This window comes from Orycteropus afer, unplaced genomic scaffold, assembly GCF_000298275.1.
Source record: "Orycteropus afer afer isolate SDZICR_OR568_19922 unplaced genomic scaffold, OryAfe1.0 scaffold00236, whole genome shotgun sequence".
Taxonomy (NCBI): domain Eukaryota; kingdom Metazoa; phylum Chordata; class Mammalia; order Tubulidentata; family Orycteropodidae; genus Orycteropus; species Orycteropus afer.
Genome location: NW_006921823.1, coordinates 833,033 through 839,741, shown reverse-complemented (window position 1 = coordinate 839,741; position 6,709 = coordinate 833,033).

Here is a 6,709-nt window from a genome sequence, read left to right as displayed (position 1 = left end):
AAAGGTTTCTGTTCCTCATTCTGATAACCAACTTACATCATCACCTACCCCTCATAAACTCATACCTTGTTACACACCATATTATTCCAGCATATGCAAATCCCTAAGCTCAAGTCTCTCTGGGAATGCCTATTCCAAGATTCCCTCTCTTGAGTCATCAATATTGCTTAAATTATCTAATCAAGGGTCTGTTTCTTCTCCTTCAAGTCTCCTTAATCCTCCTGTGATAAAAAAGAAAAATAAAAATAACTCCTGCCCCCACCAAAAGGTGTTCTGTCATCCCACTCCTGGATGCAGCACCTTGTTTGAACTTGTGTCGTAGCCCTTCACTCTCAATTATAAATAACAAACTCAGTATTCTTGTCCTACTTATGATGTCGATGGGCTGTCCTGCCATCAAAGAAATTTTGAAAAAAATAATTTTAAAACTGTCATAAAGCATTATTTCAAATGGAGCTGACTGAGAATATTTTGTGGTGGACAAAATGGGACTACTTTCCTTGGAAACTTATGAAATTATTTCTATTTCAATCAATAGATCACTTATAACTCAAAATGATTTATGATTTTGGTAATAAAATAAAGCAGAGATGTGTCATCTCATGATATGTAGATGGCAGTGAACTGAATGGTCATTCCACCTCCAGTCTCCACCTACACATAGTATACTTTCTTTCAGAGTTAAGAACAACTTATAAATTTCATTTTAAAAAAGTTTAATAAGGCAACTTTTAAACTTTGCTTTTGAAATAATTTTCAGCTTATAGAAAAGTTGCAAAAATAGCTGCCTCTGATATTAGCAACTTAAATAACCATAGTATAATGATTAAAACCAAGAAATTAATATTGATACAACACCATTGACTAAACCCACTGAATTGTTTGAACTTCATCAGCTTTCCTGATGACATACTTCTTTTCGCTTAAATGTCTGACCCAGGATCCCACATTGTGTTTGCTTGAAAGATCTCCTTAGTTTTCTACAATCTGTGATAGTTCTTCAACCTCTTTGTCTTTTATAAACTTGGCATTTTAAGAATGAAAAAACAATTGCTGTGGAGTTGACTCCACTCATCATGGAATCAACTCCATGGTAGATTAGAGTAGAACTGCGCTACCTGAGGTTTTCAGTGGCTGGTTTTTCAGAGGCAGAGCTACAGGAATTTCTTCCAAGGCACCTCTGAGTGGTCTCAAACTTCCAAATTTTTGGTTAGCCGTTGGGCTTGTTAACCATTTGAGCCACCTGGGAGCTCCTTGGAAGAATTTTGTTGTTATATGCTGTCAAGTATGTTCTGACTCACAGCAACTCTATGTACAACAGAAGAGAACAGTACTGAGTCTTCTACCATCCTCACAATCATTTCTGTGTTTAAGCCCATTGTTAAAGCTACTGTGTCAATCCATCTTATTGAGAGTCTTCTTCTATTTTTGCTGACCCTCTCTCTACTTTCCCAAACATGATGTCCTTCCCCTGATAACATGTCCAAAACATGTGAGATGAATTCTCACCATCTTTCCTTCTAAGGAGCATTCTGGCTGTACTTTTTCCAAGATAGATTTGTTTGTTCTTCTGGTGGGCCATAGTGTATTCAATATTCTTTGCCAACACCATAATTCAAATGTATCAGTTCTTCATTGATCTTCCTTATTCATTGTTCAGCTTTCATATGCATATGAGGCTACTGAAAATACCTTGGCTTGGGTCAGGTGCACCTTAGTCATCAGAATGAAACCTTCTTGACTGCTGCTTCCATCAGCATTGATTACAGATCCAAGTAAAATGAAATCTTTGCCGACTTCAATCTTTTCTCTATTAATCATGATCTTTCTTATTGGTCCATTTACAAGTATTTTTTAATTATTATTTGCTGAAGTGTGTATTAGAGCTTAAATTTGAAAGCTCTTGGGTTTGTGGAAGGCTGTGGTCTACAGTGGGAGCTCTAACCCCATTTTGAGTTTTGACATAAGTTCAGACACCATTTGAGTTATTTTTGACCTTTAAATTAACATTAGACAAGGTCTAGGACAAACCTATAGAGGGGCAGTTTGTACTCCAGAAGTGTGGTTGAAAGTAGATTACACTTACACAAGGAACCTGGGAGCTTGCTGAGTGTGTCCTTTTCTAATTAAATTAAGGTTGGGGTTATGGTATTGTTTGTAGCCACCTTGTGGCTATGATTCAGGCTGCATGGCCATGAGTCATATCCAGACCACCACCCAGCAGGTAGTCAAGGCTCAGAACCAGTCCTGTAACCTTTTTCACCTTCAATTATGTACATAGCCCAATCATGGTCCTTTCTCCACTTCTTTAGTCCTGCCTGTAACAGTGATCAATCCATCTGCCACTGTCTTGGTCCTCTAGTGCTGCTATAACAGACATACCACAAGTGGATGGCTTTCACAAACAGCTATTTATTCTCTTACAGTTTAGGAGGTTAGAAGTCCGAGTTCAAAATGCCAACTGTAGGGGCTGGGTGAAGGTCCCTTGGCCTTGGGCTTTAGCTCTTCCAGGCTTACTAGAGCTAGAAGTGTTTTCTCACTCACACAGCTGCTGGCTACTGAGGTTGATGAACCCAAGATTGAAAGAGAAAATGGCACAGTCCCAAGATTAGCAGACAACAGAGAAAGCCACTAGTTCAAGCCCAGGAACAACCCCAAGATTGTCAGGCAATATCACACGCCACTGAGGTTAAAGACTCAGCCAAATGCAGGATCCAGATGACCCAAACAGCCACGGACCTTTTCCAAAACTTCTCATTGGATACTGGAAGCAGGCCACACTCTAAAGGCAGCTCCCTAGTTGCTTACGAAAGAGTCCACCATGGAGGTGATGACAATGAGACAGCCATGAGAGAGCTTTGAGCTGACAGTGAAAAATTGTTTTAGTCTAATGGTGACAGATCTGAGAGATCACTCCTTTGTGAATAGATAATTATTTTTAGTTTAGTTCCACAATCTGCTTGGCACCTGCTCCCAAGTTAATGCAAAAAGGCTGATCTGACTGAGACTGGACAGATGCAGCCTGACTAAGATGCACATGTGCAAAAAAAACAATTTTACACTTTTGTTGACCCTAGAATGTTAAGACTCATGTCAAGGAACTAAAAATCAACAAAATTACATCATCTATGCTACACAGACCTATTTCAGAAGTGAAGGCTCTGTTGACCACTTCCATGCCAACCTATGATCCTGCCCTCCAATCCATAATCATTACTTTTTCCCAGAAATCTTATGAATAATCATAACTTCTCCATTGCTGCAAGCTGAAAAGTGTAACCTGATGCCAACCACTCAGAAAGAGATCAAAGCTGGAGATCCTGGATAGAGTGGGAGGGAAAAATGTGGAACAAAATTTAAAAACACAAAAATGACCAGAATTACTGGTGAGATAGAGTCTCATGGAACCCCTGAGACTTGGCCCTGATTCACCCTTTAGGCCTAGAAATGGACTCACTCCCATGGATTGGCTCTCAGCCCAACAGTAGAAAGACCTACATGCAGAACACCTACCCCAGGATGATGCATTCACCTTCTCTAGGGAAATGCACCCCTTACAGCAATCAGTCATGAGACACCAGAGGGGCAGCATTCACATGGAGGGAAAGCCGGACAGACAGTAATGCATAGTTAAGCAGGGCACAGGAAGGGGGTGGTCACAGGGACGGGAGGGGATGAGAGTTTATTATGGTCAGGGATAGTAATCGGGGCTTGAAATCAAATATGCACGAACTGTTGGATGCAAAACAAATTTACTCTGTAAATTTGCACCCAAAGCACAATACTTTTTTTTTTTTTAGTTTTTATTGTGATTTGGGTGAAAGTTTACACAGCAAATTCATCTTGCACCTAGTAGTTCACACACATTTTGTCTCATGACACCAAAAACCAAACGAAATTCACTGCCGTTGAGTCGGACCCGACTCATAGTGATCCCTCCTTGAGTTTCCCAGGCAGTACCTAGATTGCCCAACCTTCGTTCCGAGGAGTGGTTGGTGGGTTTGAACTGCCAGCCTTCTGGTTAGCAGTCAAATGCCTTAGACATTATGGCACCAGAGCTCCCTGTCTCATGATATTGACTGCAATTTTCCACAATATAACAGCTCTCTTCCCACTTCCTGCCCACAGTTACCTCTTCCCTGTGTCCTTCCTTCCATGCACTCCTGCCCCCAAGCTGTTTCCCTGTGCATACACTGCCCTTCTGTTTGCCCATGATTGATCTCTCCAAGAAGTGTATCTACCTGATGTAAATGTTCAGCCCACATGTCTGTCTTTTATTTGGCTGGAAGCCACAAGAGTGAGTTCAATCCAGACCTGAAGGACAGCTAGGGGCCATAGTCTCAGGGGTCTCACCAGGTTCTATCAGTCCAGAAAACCTGGTCTTTTTTTTAAAATTTGATTTTGAGTTTTGTTCCACATTGTTCTCCCACTCTATCCAGGATCTCCTACACAGATCTCCCTCTGGGTGGTTGACAGTGATAGCCAGGCACCATCTAGTTCTTCTGGTGTCATGGTCATATAGGCTGAAGATCACATGGAGTACCAGTCCCTGGACTAATTGTCTCTATGCGTCTTTGGTTTTCTTCATTCTTCTTTGCTCTTGATGAGGAGAGACCCATCATTGCATCTAGATGGCCACTTGCAAGCTTTTAAGATCCCAGTCACTACTCACCAAAGTAGGATGTGGAACAATGTTTTTGTGTAGTATATTATGCCAATTGACCTTGATATCCCCAGCAACTGTGGTCCCAAGCCCACAGATCCAACTGCTTGTTTCCTCTGGGTAGCTGGCTGTGGCCAAAAAGTCCACAACCTTGTCCCTTGTCATCTCTATTAAATACCTGGACATTCTTACAGGACATACAAATATGCTTATAGAAACATCATCTGCCAATCCTATACATGGTCATGGGCACACTCCCCACTGCCTAGACATACCTGATCATTCAGCCTGTCCACCCATCTATCCAACTGTAGATCAATGTTTGCCATCACTGACAATGCAGTATTGTATGTGCAAAAGGGTTCATCTTTGTTGTCTGTATCTCCCATGTACTTCTCTGTGTCTTCCTCTTCCTCAATGCTACTGTATTGATCACTCACATTTGGTGCATTGCCCTTCCCTTCACCCAAATCAGTACTTGTCTCTACCTATCTAGCAGTGTTCCCTCTCCTCCCCTCCCACCCATGGTAATCAACAAAGAAAGTTTTGTTCCATATATAAACTTTTCCTTGATGTTTCACAATAATGAACTGATACAATATTTGTCCTTGTGCAAAACACACACATACACACATGTTGTGGGTCCAGAAGAAGTTAATGGCCACTGTAGTGTCCAGAAATTTAGAAGAGTATTTATTCAGCTATAACTGAGCTGCAGGGGAACAAAGTTTCCACCATAACTGCAGCCCTGAGCCTGATTTCAGGCAGGGTTTATAAAGCTTAAAACCACAAGCCAGCAAGCAAGCATGTTACAGAAGCGATAAACTACCAGGTTAGCGTTTAGGGGCGATAAATTGTCAATCTACTTTTGGGGTGAAGGCACACAATTCAGGGTGAGGACCCTCAGTTCTAAGAATTACTACTACTAGGGTGAGAATCCTCAGTTCTGGGAATTATTACTAACGGCACTCTTAGATTAAGAGGATTGAGTAGGTTGTTCAGGAGTGGTTACATAAAATGGAGTTTTAGCAAGATATTGCAAGTTATAGCTTGACATTACAAAAACAGAGTCACAAAATGGAGTCACTCACTTCACACACACACACAAAGTGTAACCTGAAGCCCCATTGAATTTCCTTTGTGACAGCAATCCTGGGTGTTCCTTTGTGTTGGACTTCCAAATAAAGCCTTTCTCCTTGCCTCAACCAGAGTGCATGATTCTGTGAGCTGTGTGGAACCTGGACCCAGATTCATGGTTTGAACAATCTTTCATGGAAGATGTTCCATGTGCACTGGAAAAGAATGTCTATTGTGCTGTTGTTGGGTGAAGTGCTCTGTAGATGTCTATAAGGTCAAATTGGTGGATTGTACTGTTTAGCCCTTCTGCATCTTTACTGAGTTTCTTTCCAGTTGTTCCAACTTTCATTGAAGTGGTCTATTAAAGTCTGCCACTATGACTGTGGAGTCATCTATTTACCTTTTCAACTCTTTTAAAGTATGATTTATGTATTATGTGGCTCCTTCATTGGGGTCATAGATACTTATTACGGTTATATCTTCTTGTTCGATTGATCCTTTAATCATAATATAATGTCTTTCCTTGTCTTGTATGGTGGTTTTTGTCTTAAAGTCAATTTGATCAGAAATTAATATTGTCACTCCTGCTCTTTTTTGGTCACCATTTGCTTGATATATCTTTTTTCCAACCTTTGATTTTTAGTCTATTTTTGTCTTTGTCTCTAAGATGTATCTGTTGTAGATAGCATTATTGATGGGTTTTGTTTTCTTATCCAGTCTGCAATTCTCCTCTTGAGTGGTGCATTTAATCCATTAACATTCAGTGTAATTATCAACAAGTATGAATTGGTTGCCGAAATTTTGTTATGTGTTTTTTCATGGTGTCCCTGGTTTCTTTGTTCCATCATGTTATCATTTCCTTTGTTGCTATTGTTTTGTTGTTGTTGTTGTTGTTGTTGTTATGTGCCGTCGAGTCAGCCCTGACTCATAGCGACCCCTCCTTGGGTTTCCGAGGCAGTATCACTACGG